At 40.6% G+C, this 19,650-nt stretch overlaps 2 long non-coding RNA genes across 2 annotated transcripts in view; one reads left to right on the forward strand and one right to left on the reverse strand.

Moving 5' to 3' along the window:
* Nucleotides 1-19,650, forward strand: part of LOC122157761 — a 102,095-nt gene that overhangs the window by 22,698 nt on the left and 59,747 nt on the right. The window lies entirely within an intron of this gene.
* Nucleotides 1,261-10,508, reverse strand: LOC122157762. Its single transcript, XR_006168016.1, has 3 exons — nucleotides 10,346-10,508; nucleotides 9,997-10,076; nucleotides 1,261-2,631 (listed from the first exon to the last, which is right to left on the reverse strand). It is a non-coding gene; the product is annotated as an uncharacterized LOC122157762 (long non-coding RNA).

Here is a 19,650-nt window from a genome sequence, read left to right on the forward strand (position 1 = left end):
GCCCCAGATTAAAAATTCCATGGCATTGTGAAATAGCTTGAAAGTTTCAAATTCAGATCTTGAGTTTTTTGTGTTCCACCCATCCTCAGCAACGATCCTCTGCATTCAGCAGTGGAGATGTAGAAACATCTGACTGTTGTATCAGGAAAATAAGAAAAGATTTGTACAATAGTAGGCAAAAAAAAGAGGAGCTTTACTAAGGGCGGGTAAACACAATAAATTTGTATACTTGACAGCATGGAATAATGGTGACAATTACTGTTCAAGTAAGCAGAGATTTCTCTGATTCAGAGAAGCATTGGCAGGTGGCAGTTGGCTGTGTGCTGAGACTTCTTGTGCTGCAGCTCTAACTTCGGCAACGAGGTTTCACAATTCTCTCTGGGAAAGCAACATTGGGAAATGCAGGCGATTTTGAAAGTTTGGTCAGATTGGGTGACATTCGGCATCATCTTTTTTTGCCTTCTGGTGAGATTTCGTCTACTTTCCTTACTTACTTGGCAATAACTAAGAACACTGTATGGTTTTTAATTGCAATATGGGAAGCTCTGTGAGGATGACTTAAGGGCAAAACAGCTGCACCCAGTCTGTTCTTCCTTCTCTTCCTGAATTTAAATAAAATCTGGTCTTATCTGAATATGCACCCAGAAGACTGGATGGTTATTTAAGCCTCAGTTAGGGAACATATTTAAGAATATGCCTAATTTTAAGCATGCGCTTAAATCAATGGGACTTAAGCAAATGCTTGAAGTCAGGCATGTGGTTGAGGTGTTATCCTGAATGTGGGTCCTAATCCTTAAACAATAGCAAAGCCCAGAGGAAAGGGCAAGCTATCTGGGATCTGTTCTGGGCTCTTTTGTTGGTCGTGTTATAGTCTATAAAATAAGGATCATTATTCTTATCCCTCTTTGTGAGGCACATTGAAAATTATCGGGGAAAAGCACTCTGAATACTGTTATTATTGGCTATCCTTCTTGAGACTGAAAAAAATTTACAGACAGACATTCTCAGTGGATTTCTGGTTCTTCCTCCTTTCAGTCAGGCAGGAAATACCATGAGAATGGAAAGAAGGATGCGTACCCATGATCACAAATAATCTTAATCTCCTTCTTTGTGCTACTTCTGTAAATAATTAGATATTGCTACGCTCTTGTTTCTGCAAGCTCCCGCAGCGAATGAGACGTGCTCTGTGCAGGCATACCTGCCTCAGATAGCACCAGTGAGCTGAAAACTGCACTGAGATATAATAGCACAATGCTGTGTGTGTGAGTGTCCCGGGAGGAGGGGAGGCTGCGTGTTCCTGGGCCACATTAATAGTAGAGCTACCCTGCACATAGCAGAAGGGCATGAGTTTGAGTAAGTTTAAAAGCTTGCTTGAAAAGGGCACGCTGATCAGAATGGCTAGAGGGATAGTGCTTCTGTCAGCAAACAATCCTCAGTTCCACATAGCTGTATTGAGCACTGCTCCTGTGAGTGAGGTGCTGCGGGACGGGGCGCCGCGGTGCTAGCTGCCGATGTGCAGCGCTGAAAAGATTGTTTGGCTGAAAGAGCTTGAGGCAGCAAAGAATCTATTATTGATGATAATTCAGAGTTCCTCACATTCTCACTACCTTAAGTCAGAGCTTGTTCTCCAGCTTCCATGTGAAGGGCCTGGAGCCAAGGCCGTGAGCTTGTGTATATGTGTTCAGGACAGTTAATATTTATGATGCATCTTACTGGGAAAATTAGTATAAAGCTATGTTCCAACAGTACATTTATCCCATGACCTAGTTTTATGAATAACGTGCTGAAACACGGCCTGCTTGATTTAAACTTTTGTCACCCATTCTGATGGATACAGTGCCTTATGCAACACAAGCTGGGATTTGTGCAAAAATGTGATGTGTATTAGTGCAAGGTAAACAGATGGTAATGCTTTCGTTAATACCAAGCACATACAAAGGTATTTATCAAAGGACCACATTTAACATCCATAGTTCTTGGCAGAGATCCCTAAGCTATTACATCAGCTAATAAGAATAACCATTTTATTGCATTACAGACAGTTTTTTTTTTGCAGGGTTGCTTTAGACTGCGCAGGCGGCTGCAATGCTTGCCACAATTTGTAGTCTAGCGTCTGATTCTGAATAGTGCTGAATGTCTATAATATGCTGTTGGGGTTTGTTGTTATTTTTGTTTTACTGCTATGGCTCTCGGCATTTCTCCAGAGCAGCCCCCTCCTAGGGAATTCTAATGCTGGTTAGAACTTCTGAAGTTCGTGTAATAAGAAAGCCAGGCAGTGAATATGCCGAAATGTTGGAGTGCAGGTGTAAGAGATGGATACTAGGAGACTTCAAAGAGAAGGAGAATGAACTGGAAAGGTTGGAAATAAACTTTGATGCTACACCAGCTACAAAGATATGCAGGCAACATTGGAAAAGGCAGTTGTTTTTAGAGAAATGTGGATAAACACAATTTCTGTCAAGGAACGTTGCACCTAAAGACTATAAGCTTGGATTAGGTTGGCAGCGTCCCCATCTGATTTGTACTCTCTTCTTCCATCATCACCATTTGTAGGATTGCTTGTATCATTTAGTGGGAAACCTTGGTCTCTGGACACCAGGAAGTACACCCCTGGGGATGTAGCTAGTAACTCTGCAGAAGGAGAAAATAAAGTTTTCATTAGTACCACCAACCAGCAATAAGAATTTTTATTTTCATCTCATCAAAAAGTTGTTACTTCTCCACCTTGGTGTGGTTTGGAAAGCCAGTTCACAAGGCTTGCTCATGACCGTGGAGCCATCTAAAGAAATCCCTGACCCCGTCTCCAAAGCCCTCTCACCTCACTACAGCTGTGGGAGTGTAATGCAGCTGTAGTCCAGTGAGCATCAGCCCAAGGCAGGGCAGCTGCTTCTGACAGAGCTGTCCCCTCCTGCTCCAGGGCCACCTCTGCTGGTCCCACCTGGTAGAGAGCTGTATTTTATGCTGGCAGAGCACAGGTGGTTCACTGACTACATAGTGAACAAGGCTGGAGAACTGACACTGCTAAAAATGGACAGATTTTCATTTTCAGCCTAATCAATCTCCTAATCTGCTTTACCTTGAGTCTGCACACTTTTTTGTGCCAGGATAAGGAAAGGTACGGACACAAGCAGGTGAGAAAGAGCAGAAAGGTGTATTTCAGTTGACAAGGCTGAGCCATGCAGCCCTGAAACGCTCCTTGATACTATAGTGTGACCTGATCAATAGCAAAAATAATCTGAAAAACAGAAAGGAGTCTGCTTAACCTGGGTCATCTTAGCACTCCTGTTTACAGCAGGATATGCAGTGAGGACACAGAGGTACTGATGCAACCAAGAGGTATGAAGTGTCATGGGTGTGGGATCTCTTTTGCAGTGAAGACTTGGATTACGGGTACACACTGAGCATTGTGGTTGTGACTGCAGGGAGGACTGCAGTTTCTAAAGCTGTGTGCTTTTGAAAACATGTAAGTGAGCTAAGGCAGCGTAGATAGTGTGCAGCTATTCCTGCAGCATTCCATGACCTGAAATTCTCCACTGAGAAACTGTACATGAGAGTCCTGATGGGGAACACCCAGTTCTGCTGACAGGTCCCATTGACTTCAGTTCTTAAGGTTAAGGACATAATATAACTTTTCCTGGCTAGCACAAAATTAGTTGAAAAAGGAGAGAAGAGTATGTAAGTTGGAAAATTTCTATCAATAAATTATTTTTTTACGGGATTCTCAGCACTAGACCAGATTTGGAGCAGCTTAAAGTTGTTTGGCAATACATCAGTATATGCCACACAGCATTTAGCTCATTAGGATCCTTATAGGTTAAAACACTGGCAGAAGATAAGCAAGGTTATGACAGTGTGGCCTGTGTTTCTGCAGCGCTACCTCTGTCACTGAGATACCTTCAGGCCAGACTGGCAACTACTGCTTCCTTGAAGAGTAGCTTATGCACAGCTGTAGTTGTGTTGATTTTACAGATCTGATAATGAATTTGCTTAGAAAGGTCAGATCTGGACCTTATTTGTTTATTATTATTTATATTTTGGCTTCCTGTCATTTATAAAGATAATGTTGGTTACGCTTCCAAAGACTAGTTTATATCGTTACTTTAATTCCGTGTGTAATTAAATAAGAAGTTGAGCTCAAGACACTGCTTATGCACATGCTTCATTTGAAGACCTTAGTGTCTTTGATTTTGGAAGTGATGTGACTCAGAAGCAGCAAGTGTTAAATAACTTCTGCTACTTTCAACTCCATCACAGCCATCCTTATATCCCGCCCACAATCACTGGGATAGCTCCCAGAAAGTAAATGTAAGAAGGAGAAAAAGAGCAGCAGAGCACTTTTACTGCTGAAGCCACTGAATACATAGCTTCAGTGAAGCTATTAAACCAGTCTTCTTCTTGGTCTGAGGTTTCTTTTAAACATTTTCTCTATTGTAAACATTCCACTCATTTTTTTTTGCTGTATTGTGGCAAATGTCAGAATTCAAAGGACTGTCATCAGCTGACATAATGACCACTGCCCCTTTCCAGAAACAAACCATGCCACAGTATCTTTCCTAACGCTTTAGCTATACTGCATTCATGTTGGCAAATGTCCATCCCTAGAGCTTCAATAGCTCAGTATTCTTCCTTCTGATGAATTTTATCCCTCAAAATATTTTCTGTTTGAAGACAGCTTGAAGAGATTTGTCTTGGGTTTCTCGTAGATGGGAACAAAAGTGAGTGTGCAGTGGGTGAATAGCAAATTTCAGCTTTAGTTGTGGCCATTCCTTCAGTGCAGTGATCATTTTGGGTCCAATGAGAGCTCAGAGGCTGAATTCCAAACTGGTAGCAACTCATACCTGTGGAGCTGTCACAGCTTCTGTCTGCTGAGGTTCCGCTCCAGGCATTTTTGATTTCTAACATTTCTGTTATTATTTTATAAGTATTTCAACTACTTGCCAATAGGTGTGTCAATTGCCTTGTCTAATCTTTCTTTTTGCTGATTCTCATTTCCCTAGGCACCTCAATAAATTACCAGAACTAGGAAAGGGTCCAGACCAGTAATAGTCTCCAATCATGATGCTAGGAAAGTTTGGATTTAAGATCAGAAATGAAAGTTTCTGCTAAAATTGCATACAAGTGGGAACTTTGGATCCCTTTTGTTATTATTTTTTCCCTCTGAAGACTATGAATAGATTCTCTGAAGCCTAAGCTGCACTCTACAGTAATTTGCTTTCTAACCACTGTAACCAGTTCTTTCTTGAGTACCCTATGATACTTCCTTGAATATCCTATGCAGTTGGGTAGACCTTGAGGGACCTAGAAGAAATGTGAGGAGTCAGGTGTGAGATAAGACTTACTGAAATTGCTGTCCGATCTGGATACTTTTGAAGCTGTTCCATCTCTGTGCTCAAGTCTGCAGTCTTCTGTATGATTTTCAAAACAGAAAGCAAAATTCTTCTTTGCCAGCCTCAGTCTGCTTAAATGGTTTTGACTACTTCGTGTAGGTGCCAAGCTGAATATTATATAATTTCAGGTACCAATTAAGTTGAGATAGTACTGTATCAGTTTGGCTGCACTGAAGCAAGCAGAAACTTACACCAGTGGAAAAAGATTCTCAGTCTCTGTCATGCTGTGCCTCTTGCTGTGTCTTCCTTTAAAAAGCTGGCATTTTGGAAATGCCTAAATTTAGAAACAAGGATTTAGTTGCAAACCAGTGAGCTCTAGGCTTCTATTCACAAAGGCACTTTAAAAAGCATATCTATGTCCTGTGTGATGAAAGTACTCAGAATTGGGAACTGCATGGTCCATTACAGCCTCTGATGAACTTGGTGATCTGTGTGATCACCGTGTAAGGAAAACGTTATGGAACTTGCTTCCATATCTTGGGGCAGAGTTGTTACACTGTCCTGTAGCTTAGCTGAGTGCTGCAACAGTAAATTAAAACAAATCTATCTAAAAATTGCTTAGAAGACACAAAATAACAGCACTTTCAGGACTGCACACAGTATCTGATAGATTGTAGACCTGATACAACACCCAGGATGCCCAAGATTTTGGGTTTTTTGTTGTTGGTGGGTTTTTGTTTTTTGGGTTTTTTTGGGGGTGTTTTGTTTTGTTTTGGGTTTTTGGTTTTTTTGGTTTTTTTTGTTTTTTGTTTTTTTTTCAATTAGAGGAAGGAACAGCCTTTCATTATTACTTTAATTCATTTGTACATCAGTAGATAAAACTCCACCTGTGAAGATAAACTAATATTTTTGATGCAGTTGATAACTATTACAACTTGATACTGTGGCATGCATTTTAATTTGAATTTGGTTTCTTCAGGTTACCATGTGCTAGCAGTATTAGTGGATCTGAGGCATAGGATGCTCTTTCTTTCTCCCATTCATTTTATAAACCTTTCTTTTGTTACAAATTAGCCCAATGGCCTTGGGACAAGGCAAGGGCAAGGAGGGGATTTTATTTTGCCCAGGGCATAATGTCAAGACTTATGGGCTCTTCTGCTTGAATGAAGAAGTGAAAATGGATTGTATTGGTGGTGTTGCTCCCTTCACAGTCAGCTTCAGTCAGCATCATAGAGCACAGAGCTCCTCCACTATGAAAACAAATCTGTTTTACAGATGGGTGCCCATTTACCTTCTGAGGCAGACAGTGCAATGAACTGCACTTGAGGTGCAAGGTGTTTATTTCCCCCAAGTGGATGCTTAGTGTCTCACTGCACGCGGCTCTCACACAAGGAAAAGCCACTGTAGTCAGAGGTCCAAAATTAACTTCTTAAAAGCCTGAACAAGTAAAGAAGAGATTAAAAAGTATGTGGGTCAGAGTAACCCTCTCAAAATGAAGTGAACTGATACTGAGTGCTGAGAATGAACTTTCTTATCCCATTTCAAAGAAAGAAAAAAAAAAAAAAAAGGAAAAAAAAAAAAAGGAGTTCTCTCTGGGCTCAGGGCTCTGGTTTTAAGTCTGCTTGCAGTGGACTCCAGGGCCATATTTTGGACTTGAGGTCCAAAGCCATCTATTTTGAACGATTGTCGCAATTATGCTATGTCAGAAGGAAAGCCTTGGTTAGATTCCAGCACAAAATGAAAGGAATGATGAAAGCCAACCGAGCCAGGTAAAATCTAATGGGGAAATTAAAGTGAAGACGAGAAGAGTGGCAGAAATAAAAGAAAAATAAATTCAGAATATTTTCGGAAATATATAGGAGCCTTTAGGCATAAGGACACAGTACGATGCATCACTGAACAGTCCACTCCATGATGTGAGGTAGAACCATTCAGGAGCAACAAACTCTAAATAGAGAAACTTAGGAAGAGTGAAAATTGCATTTGTCACACAGGGACCTAGTACAATTTCTGCCTTTTGCTGGTGGTTAAATGCCTGTTTAGAATAACCTAAAACTAAAAAGTTACTTTTAATAGAATGTTGGTGCCAGGATAATGCCAATAAAATCTAAATATATGTGCTTTATGAGTACAGCTGTGCAAATACATTTTCTGCAAGAATCAAAATTAGGGAAAGTGAGAGGGAGGGAGGCAAAACCAGCTTTAAAGCAAGAAATGTGGTGAAATGTATTTCAGAAAGAGTGAAATAGCTCCTTCTGAAGATTTCATTTACATTTTTAAAGCATAAGGTTAAGTGAACTTCTGAGGTGTTTTGTATTGAAAAACGGAGACAAATGATTAAAATTTTCAAATAAAACCAGTGTTTGAAAGAATCTTCAACCCAAAAACTTCATTGTTTTGGACGTGAAGATTTAGATATGATTAAAAATTGTTTGAGCAAAAACAAATCACGTATTTCTATACAGATGCTTTTCTCATAACGGCACTTAACTGATAAAACAACATTCTGAAATGTAGGTGTCAGAATGCTGAGGTTGGTGTTCAGGTATACATGTATATATACAGCTATATATATAATGTATATACACACATTAGTATATTTTATATTCGGCCTGGTCTTCATGTAGTTTATACCCTGATGTAATCATCTGGATCCCAGCAGAATCCTTTTCATCTTTAATTAATGATACTGATATTAATGTAATTGCTATTAAATTACAGTCTTACAGTAATACCTTTTATTTATTCAACTTCTTTATGAGATAAGCCAACTGCATTGGTACAGCTGAGGGTGCACCTCAAGTGATTAGACAGCCCTAAATGCTGCAGTCACGTTCAGCTCGATGTAGCCTATTGTGGACATGGGTTACCACCTTCTCAGCTGCTACCTTTACCAAGAATATGTGCTAGTGATTAGGAGCAGTTCCCCAACATTCTTATTGAGTTGTCCACACTCAACTTCTTTCTCAACATCAACAGGCACCTACAGTACCCATACTCTGCACAGATCTCAAGAATAAATACAATAATCCTATACTGGAATCCAATGACACCTCACAAAATAACCAAGGTGGACAGTGCCTCCCGGATTATCTCTGTCAGACAGTGGGGAGCATGGTGGGCAAATACTATACTATAGCAGAAACCAAGGGTAATTTTTACTATGTAAAAAAAATAATTTTTAATTAGGAAGTTATTTTTTAATGGAAGAATGCGTCAGTTTGCCGTAATAAAGAATCTTTTGAGCTTTGGCTGATGCTAGGGGCGCAGGCCTCTGAGGAATGTCAGGATGGGGCAGCAGCGTGCTGCTGGCTCTTGGTCAGTGCTAAATCCATGGTGTGCTGTGACAGCTGACTTCCTACCTCCTGGAACCTCTCTCTGTCAGATCAGATCCACAGTTCAGGGCTGAATCACAGAACACATGCTAGTTTTTTTTCCCCAAGGCTTTAAAGTCACAGCCAAATCATGTTGATAACTTGATCTTGGGAGTTCTGTGTTCTCCTTCCCCAAACTCTCCTTACAGCGTCTGAAGTGGCGGTGTTTACTCAGCTTCAGCTTCTGTCCACTCTGTTCTGTCCTGTTTACCAGCTTCTTCCCTTTCTGCCCAAGGCGATTTGCTCTAACTAGAAGATGAAATTATTTGTAATAATTTGAAATGTTCTGTGCACGCTGAAAAACACTTTTATTTAAATAGCAGCTATACGAAGCTGCCTTTTGTAATTAAACTGGTTTACACATGTGGAACATGCTGGGTGCATTACGGTGAAATGATCATTTTAAATTTAAAACATGCATTCCCTCATTACAGAAACATATTCTGCCTGGTTCCTTCCTCCCCCCTGCTCGTTTAAACAGAGATGCCATTCCTTTCTCCATCTGAGTTAAATACCAGAGTATCCTTTTCGGCAAGCTTCTAAGCTAAATCTAATCAAGCTGTGTCACAGCTCTGTCAGGCAGGTTGCTCTTTCTTTGGCCTTGAATAATTGGAAGAATGTTGGCACTTGTGCCTGGGCCATGAGAACGTGACCCGGGTTGATATTTAATCTACTGCAGTGCTAGGCTGCACTAGGGCTGGGGCCTAAGCCAGGCCTCGGGAGCAGTGTGTTAGACATCAGCAGCACTCATTTTACCTTGAAATGGATTCCATTTGATGTATCATTACACCGCTCCAGGAGAATGCTTTAATGAGACAGATACATGCGCTGGAAAGGATTAAATTGTTGTCCTTTCAACTTTTTTGCTTGGCTTGCCTAATAGCTACAAGGTGCTGGGAAGTACCTTGGAGAGGCAAAAGGTTACAGGGCTGCCCAAAAATAGCTAAAACTGGAGGTCTGTCATCTCTGGATCCGTGAGCACGTTGCAAGAATTGCAAATACCTGGCCTGCTGTTCTATTTTGTAAAATAGGAGCAAGCCCTGAAATCACTGCTTTGCTGTCACCTCTTCTCATGGAAGGTTTGTCCTAGAATGGAATCTCAGAATCGCCCCGTGTTCTTGGTTCTTAGAATCAGCCCTCTGTGCACGAGCAAAACATTCATCCTCCTCTGGGATGTGGGAGCGGGAAGTTTTCATTCCCCTTCTCACAGTCCTATGTAAGCTCCAGGAGCCCTCAGGAAAAAGGAAATTCCTTTCAGATCTATGGGTTGTTCCTGCTGAGCAATCTTAACTCACCATGTATTTCAATGGCTGCGTTAACGCTTTCATGCAGATTTGGGTGAGAGCTTGTGGCACGGGTGGTGGCAGAGAAAAAGCTGTTCGGGGGGAGGAAATAAAGATTAGAACCTTTTGCAGATGGAAGTGTAAATTGCTACTTTTTTGACTCCCCAGAATGTCTTCTGACCTGAATGTCTGCTGAGGTGTTTGAAAATGCCCTACGCTCAGGTCACACACATGAGGAACAGTTTAAACTTTGCTCAGCAGGGGAACGCACTCCCAATTTGCAAGGAGCCCCCGGCAACGTTTAATCTGCATAGACATAAGGTGATTTCAATGACCCTTAATCTCTGATAATGAGACGTACCCGCGTGGACACAACAAACTGCAGCCCGGCAATCGGTGATTTCCACATGAAATCTCAGTTCAAGTACTTCGTGTTTTGTCATCCGCGTCTTTGTGCTGATTTCGTCCTGTGCTGCAGGAATGCTTAGGCCAGAAGGCAGGACCTTACCATCCCACAGTGTGGATTGGGGATGGAAACCGTGGGGGAGAGGAACTTTGTTACGGTGTGAAGTTGTAAGGCACTAATCAGGTGTGTTACTGATTAACTCAGCCGCCTCTGGAATGTCAACGGCTTCTTTTCTTCCATGCTGCAGTATTAAGGAACAGAGCGTTTGTCCCTTTCACGTATACTCCCCCAAACTAATTTCCACTTGCATTGTTAAGCAGCACCAGCACCTGCTTTTAAGTCATTCTAACCCCTGCGACTCTGGATTCCTCTTCCATTTGCAGTGTGTGAATTCTGATAAAAGTACTGTTTCCAAACACAGTTTTAAGTGAAATCTTTTCCCTCTAACTGTGAGAAATCAACCTGTGGCTTTGAGAACAATCTCCTCCAACCTTTCACATCAGTCTAAGAATAATGCAGCCCTTTGAAGACAGCTAATAAAACAGCCTTCTAAATTTTTGTTTGTGTTTAGCAAAAGGGCCTGGATGCATTGTCAAAGGTAATGCCAAGAGTCTTTTTATACATCCTTTTGTATACTGAAGGATTGGATAAAAACGAAAAGCTGCCTGTAGGGCAGGCAGGAGTACTCAGTCGGCCATTATCCAGTTTCTTCTCTCCATTTATTTTGACTATGAACTGTTATATGACTAGAAAGGCCATTCCTCACTGGGAATGTTTTCCCACAAGCAGGACAACAATGTCAGACTGACCTACAGGAGGTTGTGCTCTCTTACATTTCCTTTGAGTTCCTTTTCCTTGAATATTACTCGTTGCAATTGAAATGAGGCCATTGGAGATGATGCCTAGTTACTATCAGTTACAGCACTGCTGTCAGTGGATGTTCTGGTTTGGCTGCACCTCAGGTTCACACAGCCCTGTACCTCACCCACATTTATTGAGCTTATTTGCAGCATAGGTTGTTTCCTGGAATACTCTGATACACAAATCCTTGGGTATGGTGACTGACCCACATCTACCATGCATTTGCCATTATTGCCTACATGCCTGGCATACTTTGATTCTTCTTTTCCCTAAATCTCAGATTAAAAAAAAAAAAAAAAAAAAAAAAAAAAAGAAATCTGCAAAATTTATATTTTTCATTGCAACCCAATGTTTTGGGCTGACCTTTCAAGGACATAAACAAACCACAAATGAGACTATTTACAAGAGAGGACATTCCTGAAGCCACTTACCATCACAGAAGCAAACAAACAAACATTGCCCCAAATGCTAGGCAAAGAAACAGCACCTTCCTGACCTCTGCCAGATTGCCAGGATGGATTTCTAATGGATTTAAGTGAGAATAACAGAAAGATATAAGACAGCTTAGGACCAGAGGCTGCTGTCTCATTTTATTTTTTTCTTATATCCAGTGCAGAATCTTAGGCAAGATACCTTTGTGACTAAATAAAAATTGTATATATATATAAATTGCATATATATATACACATGCACACACACACATACATATATATATATACATTTCATGAAGTGTTTACAAATAGAAGATCTGTTCTGTTGGTCACTAGGATGATACATTGCATAGTAATTTTGTAACTGCTATGTTACATGGATAAGGAGGTAACTTATTAGAATGTGAGGGCACAATTTATCTGGTAGGTACTTTGTGTTACTTTAGTAGCACAAAATGACCTTTACGGCAGTTGAGCTGGTTGGCGGCTGGTCGAATAATTGCCCCCTTCAGAATGTAAGAAATATTTGGTAGATTCTTTTCATTACCCCTTCATAGAAGTCTCTATCAGGGAAAACTGAGGAGACATACAAAATGAAGTGGAAAAAAAGAATACTAAGGGAAGCTTGGAGAATTGCTAAGCTGGGACTGCAGAGGAAGGAAAGGTTGGGACCTGAGTGGTTACCTCCAGCTTTTGGTATTAGATGTTAAATGCAACAGAATGCAACAGACAGGGAAAACAGAAAGGTCCCTTTTGGTTTCCAGATTACTGTCTTTTGAACTGCATTTGATTTTGCAGTTTCATTTGCAAAGTAAATAGAAATGAACTAAAGAACTCCAGAAGCAATATGAGGGAAAAATGTGCTTGGAAACTGGCTCTGTAACAGTTGCTCGGCGTGGAAATGCAGATGAGTGGGCTAAATACAGAAGAATGTGAGATTAATTTGCATTTCCTGCAGTGCTAGCACCTGTTGTCTGAGTTGATTACTGTATATTTTGCTGACATTGATTCATAATGCTTTATTTTATTTCAATACAGTAGAAGTGCTTTTACTGTACAGTTCGGAGTTGTTTGTTACAGTTTTGTTTTTCTGCTAGAAATGCAAATACTTGGCTGGTGTTGAATTTTTCAGACTAGAGCTTGAGCCCAGGGTTACAAACAGAGCCCATCAGAGATTCACTGAATTAAAAGCCACTGGATTTAAAAGGCAATTAAAATAGCTCCAACCATTTTCCTCATTGTGATTACTAGGCATGAATCTCAATACCAAGTTTGCAAAATTGTTCATTAGTACCTGGTAATGTTAATAGACAAGGTGTTTCCATCCCTCTGCTTTCTCACTAGCTAGCTCAACAGTGATGGAAAGTTTTGCCTTTGAAGCTTAACTTAGACCTCCCTCCCTCTTTTTTGTTACTATCTTCTTTGCTCTTTCTCACTGCAGAGCAGTTATAAATATTTAGTGTGGTTGGGTAACCAACTGGTTTCTTAATGTGAAAATACTCTTTTTAGTTGCAAATGCTCCTTTTATCATGTACAACATTGTTGTCTTTTTTATTGTTATGGAGTCGGTGCAATTAAAGAAGCAAAAGGCTACAGAAGGCATCTAGGCATATTCATGCCAGTGCAGGATTGTTCTATGCAGAAAGCTTGATTTGATTGCTCTTCCCAAATCCTTCCCAATTATATATGTGGATATTAACCAAATTCTTTCAAATTGCTTCTGTTTTGAAAAACCCTTTCTGATTTTTCATTGATATCAATTCCTTTGTAATGATCATCTGGTCCTAGCATATGAACAATATCTGCAGTTGCAGCTATTTTTAGCATGACTGTTTAGCTTTGTACAGCAAATGTGTCCTGAAGGAGATGTAAAGCCAAAGAGAGAAAATGCTGCTATGAACAGCTAAAGTGTAATTCTGCAACGTACTGAATGACCTCAGATTTCCATAATGATAGACCTGAGCAAGGCTTTACCAATAATTAAAAAGGTGAAGAAACTGCTTACTGTTCAAGTGACAGGGTGTGACTACATGTCCATGTGGATCACACTGTCTTTATCCATACTACCTAACAAAAACCATTCTTGTCCCATTATATTCCTCAAACTGTTGTGGAGGGTTGTATGGAAGGATATTACTTGGCCTAGGATGAAACCATACTGGGGAACATGCTGAGGGTTTAACACAAGGGACGGCTGTGGAAGCCCTGAACTCCATTTGTAAGCAATAGGAAGACTGGCCTGTGGATTGTACCCTGAAAAGCTGTTGTGTGTTAATGATGGACTGTGATGAGAGCACTCATTAAATTAAATGATGAACAGTATTACTATATTACCAGGTCAAGATGTCAGCTTTTGGTTGTTCTCCTCTGCTGATATGAGAAATATTTGATGAAGGTGATTTCTTCTGAGGAATTTCTCTCTTTGGAAATGCCGTTTTCATGTCGATAGCACAGATGGCCAAGATAAGGAGGTACTTGTGTCTGTGGAAGGGCAAACTGATCTGTACTAAAACAAGGCAATCTTATGGGAATGTCTATTTATCTTCATCCTTTTCCTGCCAGTGGGAGTATTGAAGCAGGATGCCAGAGAGGTTAGTTACTGAATTTTACTCTGTAGAACGCAGAAGCTCAGAAGGGACACTAGGAATGTCAGCTCTCAGCAGCCGGAAGGGAGCCAGAATTATGAGACAGAATACAAAGGCAATGGGACTGCCTGGGAGAACTGGGTTAGCAGGATGCCGGACAACCAAAGCCTCAGCAGCCCTGGGAAATCTGTGACTTAAGACAAGCAGGGGGCCCGTGACCATTGATCTCTGCATAGGGAAGATCAGGGTTCGGTTTCTTCCTCTGCCTCGGGGGACATGGGGCTCATGTCCCACTTCCCAAGAGGGCTCTCTGGCCAATGAGCAATATGCTGTTTTGGGTGAGGATGCTTTCTGTCCATCCCGTCCAAGATGTGCCAGTAAGCAGAAAGGAATTCATGGAACCAGAAGAAGAATACAAGTGTATTGGGGTATGCTGCTGGAGTATGGGAGAAACGTGCTCAAGTTAGGGTAGGGTGATGAGAATACTTGTCAGCTTTGCTGTTTTATGCGAAATAAAATCCTTCGTGTCCTCTGTGGAGCCATTCTCCTCCCTGCAGTTGTCTGAAGTTCTCTTAGTTTGGCAAGGACAAGGTGTGATGATTAATCACTTCTCATCTCCAGAGATGTTACCACCAGGAGCTTTCATTCTCTAACGAAGTAGAAATCTTCAAAGATTCATTTAAGGAAAGCATTTAAGCATACCAAAAATGAGGGAGTTAACTGCGTGGATGTGGTACTTCTATCAGCAGTTCATTAGCAATTGGTATTATAATTGTATCTATGCTTTTCTGCAATAATTTTAGAATGTAAAAGTTTAATTTGTACCTTAAATCAATCAATGATAAGAAATCTAGGGTTTGTTTGTTTGTGGTTTTTTTTTTCTATAAGGCAATAATATCTGAGCTAATCTGAGGATTGGTTTATGATTAGCTTCTCCAGATAGAAATGGCAAATGAGGTTAAACATGATTTCAAAACTATTCTTTTCCCAAAAGAAAGGGTACATACCATAGAACTTAAATTTAACTGCTTCGTCTGGCAAATCTCTCATGAGCTTCACTGGGTGCGTCCAGTTGGCTATTGATATCAGTAGGCTACCCATGAAATAGCACTAAAAAATAATATTTCATGCAGTGTAAATGTTCACAGAATAGTATAAAATATTACTGGTACTTTAAAATAGGTGCTGCATTTCAACTGCAGTTGATTGAGTGAATGTTTAGTTGGGATGCAACTTTACCTACCCCGTACTCTCGCAATCTGTGCCTCCTCTGAGCTATCTAACTGTGGATTTGATGTGGCTGTAGGAGCCAGAATTCATGCTGAGAGCAGTGTAGGTGCGCCCTTGCTCTGAAATTCATCATGAAACAGGCAAAGAACAGTCCCAGCTCTAGTGTATTTTCAAATCAATACAAATTTCATCTTTATGTGTATGCATATGTATACATTTACGTGAGTATGAAAATGAGTGCAGGCTTGCACTGTCATTTTATCTAAACAATGCAGGATGTAGCATAATTGCCTATGAATGCATAATGAACACAAAACAATCATAAGAGAATTTGCCTGTTGCAGACTACTGCTCAAATATGAAATCCCAGAATCAAGGAAACGTTGTAGTCTCAGTTCAGCCCATTCCATCTATGATATCATATGAGCGTAGTATTTCCACAACAGTCTGTGTGTCTCCAAGCTTCTATAATGTGAACCATCACATTTAGCAATACTAGTTTCATATAGTGGTCTTGTCTTCCCACAGATGGAAATTAAGTACGCTTACCTTAGGACAGCACCTTCAATTGGGGTTCTGCCTCACCGTGTGACTTAATTACTTTCAAGGTTGCCTGCTAACAGTGCACGCCTCACTGGAGAGGTTCTTGTCTTCCAAAGTGCTCAGCTTAATAACACAGCTTTATAACTAAAAACATCTGGTATCATTCTGCAAACTGAGGCAAGAGCTCCTGCTGGCCTTACTGAGGACAGCTCATCTGTCCATCCAGCTGGCTGTCAACCTGGATGCTGCCGGAACCAATGCATGCTCTGGCATGTCAGTGCTCCTACCACAGCAGTCTGTGCCCAACCCCACAGCAGCCCCCAGCTGCCGTGAGCAACAACTGCATGGAAGCTCCTGGGCAGCCCCTGCGTGTCCAAAGGCTTTTTAGATCCTACAGCTGGGTCAGCTTGGAGGCCCTTGAGCCCTGCAGTCCGTGTCAGGAATGTGCACTCTAAAGTGCAGGCATCCTCCATACCTGCTGATAATGGATGGAAACTTCGGCCCATAAATTTCTCATTGCATTGTCAGAGCACTGGGCAGATTTTAACTTCTGAATTCTTTGTAAATTAGCCAAATATGGGCAAAATTTCAACAGTAAGGCAAAAGGCAGCCCTTGATCTGTTGTAATTTAAGTCCTTTCTCTCAAGTAGGGTTTCTTGGAAGTGTTTTTCTGCAAAACACCTAAATAGCTTTTTCTTTGTCTTATCTTGTTTTGGAAAATGGAAAAGTTTCAGTGAAGAGAAGCACATAAAATAGCCTGAGATGAACACATGCAAAATATTGGGCCAAACAATTCTACAGTTTAATGAAGTAGTAAATCCAAAAGTGTCGTAGGCAAACCTTTGAGTAAACATGATTAAAATTTCTAGCTCTGCCATCAAATTATTTCCTAACAAATGAAATACAAACAAATGAAGCAAAAGATTGAAATGAAAGAAAATTGGGGGTTTTATTCCAAACTCAGTCTTGGATTGAATTGTGTGAAATATTTGTCACCAAACATTCAGATTTCACATTGTCTTCTTGCTTTAGGGCATTCTTTGCGAGGCTTTTAGGCTTTTAGGCTTTATCTTTCTTACTGACAGTGAAGTTTACTATACCGTGGGGTGGCAAAGAGATTAGGAAAAGCCCAGTGTCTTCCACCAAAGCTGGATGAGGAAGCAGGGCCTGCACACTCTGTTCTCAAGACTTCAAATACATCCGATTCTCCCCCCATCGTTTTTGCATAATCCAGTGGAATCTGACAAACAAAAGACTCTCAGAAGTCAGATGGCATTTAATTTGAGTAGTAGGTAATCAGTGAAAGAGAGTATCCTGGAGAGAAGGTAATTTGTCTTGAGCTGACAATTTGAGATGGATGTGCTGGGGTTATCTGCAGTGTCAGTTCGGTCAGAGATGAACTGAACTCCATTTCTCTTGCTAGAAGTCTAAATCAACAGAGATCTCAGAGATAATGAGGTATTTAACGTGTTCTCTCTTTTCCTTGCTAGAGAGCTCGCGTCTTTTCTCACAGAAAGAAAAAAAGAAAAAAAAAAAAAAAGGGAAATGACAAAAGAGAAAAGAAAGCAGACATAAAGGGAAATTTGGTTAGTAAATTAACTGTAAGAGCCGCATTAATCTAATCTAACTAATGGCACATTTCCCCCCTCAATTGGACTAGATGAACCGAGTCAGATAAACTGTACCACTCTGCTGCCTCTTGGCTCTGTTTTCCCTGCTGTGGTTTATGGACCGCTGAAAGCCTGTGGAGCATTTGCTGGAGTCCTTAGAGAGATGCTGGCCCTCTTCTTCATTAACTATTAAGTTTGGGCATTGCCTAAAATAATATGTGGCAGAACCAGCCAAATCTGTGTTTCTCTTTTAGGGTAGAAGCCTTGTTATTTTGAGCACTGACTACAGTCCAGATGAAATCTCATCGCTTTAAATGGAATTGTTAGGGCATCCAAATTGACTTTAATTATATTTCTATTTGCTAGTGGATTAAATTAAAAAACCCCTCATTTTAATAAAAGAAATGCTCAGAGAAACAGAAGACTTATGGCAACAAATAGCTAATTACGTTACTTTAGAAAATACGTGAAATTGTGAAATTCATTTAGAAGAGTTGACTAATTTTTTTCACTGGCTTGTGCTGAGGAATGGATTGTATTGAAGGGGACAGCTTTCAAATAATATGAGCCTATTATTTCTTCTAGAATAAAGGTCTAAATCAGAATTGGTGCTATCACAACATGACGTACTCAAATTTTTAGCTTCTAGCTAAATGTCATGGCTCAAGAAAAAAAAGAAAAAGAAAAAAAGTATTTAAATCCTGTTCAGAAGACCATTAAAATATGCTCTTAACTTCAGGACTTTTAACTGAAAACTTTAAAGCCAATGGCACTGAAACATTTGCTTAATATTATGCATGCACTTAAATATCTGTGCTGAATGCGAACATTGAATAACAAAAGAACCAAAAAAACATAGGGTGGTAGCAAGAAAGAATATTATTAAACAATGTTCTTTAGACAGCATGGCTTTAATTTCTTCTGTAGAATATGCAAGTCTTTCCAAGAATCTGGCATTCATTTCTGCCTGCCTCTTTGCCCCAGCAACTAGATGTGTATGAATATTCCTATCGATAATTTGTGACCAAATCCTGCTGCCGTCTGTTTCACTTCACAGAAACAGTATTCAGGTTTCAAAGTGGATGAAACAACCCAAATGTTTGTTTAGCTCCTTGTTCGTACAAACATCTTTGCGTTTATACTCTGAAATGAAAAAAAAAGGAACTCATGTTTTCCTTATGAGTCACAAATCATTCCATTTCCCTGTGAATCTTAGGAAGTTGCAGGACATTGCAGGCTAACGATTCGACACAAGACTTTTCCTTTTCCGTGGTGTTTTAAATAGGGTTGGCCAACACTTTTAGACTGAGATTTCTCTTGAAAGATGTTTGTTGTTGTTGTTATCAGGGCAATGCTCTGCCATTGAAAAGTGTGTGAAAACCAATTTTTTTGCCATGAATCTTTTCAAGTATTGCTTGGATGTCGTCGTCAACACGTATTGCAGGGGAAGGCTGTTTTCTAACCAGAGCTATATTTGACCAGTTGCATTTTTCCCCATCAGAATTCCTGGGATTTCTCACCACAGTGCATGGAAAAAGGCATGTTCCCCAGCAGATAGCTTTTGTGTGCCAGCAGCTAGGGAAACGTCTTTTCCTTGGAAAACTGGTCCCAGTGTACTACGACAGAGAGGCCAGCCCAGGGCAGAGTTTCCCTAACTGTGGGCTTCAATCCCCCAAGGACCTTGAATGAGTTCAAAGGGGGGCTCTGAAGCGTTAGAAAAAACAGTGCTGGTCAGCAGCTGCTGACTTTTTCCTGGCTGGAAGAGTAAGGCTGTGGTTTCACGAGATTAAGTCTTCAGCACCAATTCTGGCTTCTGGTATTCCCTTTCCAGCCTTTTCCTACTGCTTGTTTCATCTTCCCTCCTGCAGTGCACGGGCCCCTGAGTTCTCCTGGCATATTGGTTTGTGGCTCTGCTGTGAAACGGATCAGGAATTTGATCCAATTTGGAGGAAGACACACAAAAAACTAAGTGTTTCCCTGCCAGGCTATTTTTAAGCTGG

The sequence above is a fragment of the Centrocercus urophasianus genome, unplaced genomic scaffold (genome assembly GCF_019232065.1).
Source record: "Centrocercus urophasianus isolate 14NV4802_14NV808 unplaced genomic scaffold, USGS_Curo_1.0 seq_14, whole genome shotgun sequence".
NCBI classification, from domain to species: Eukaryota; Metazoa; Chordata; class Aves; order Galliformes; family Phasianidae; genus Centrocercus; species Centrocercus urophasianus.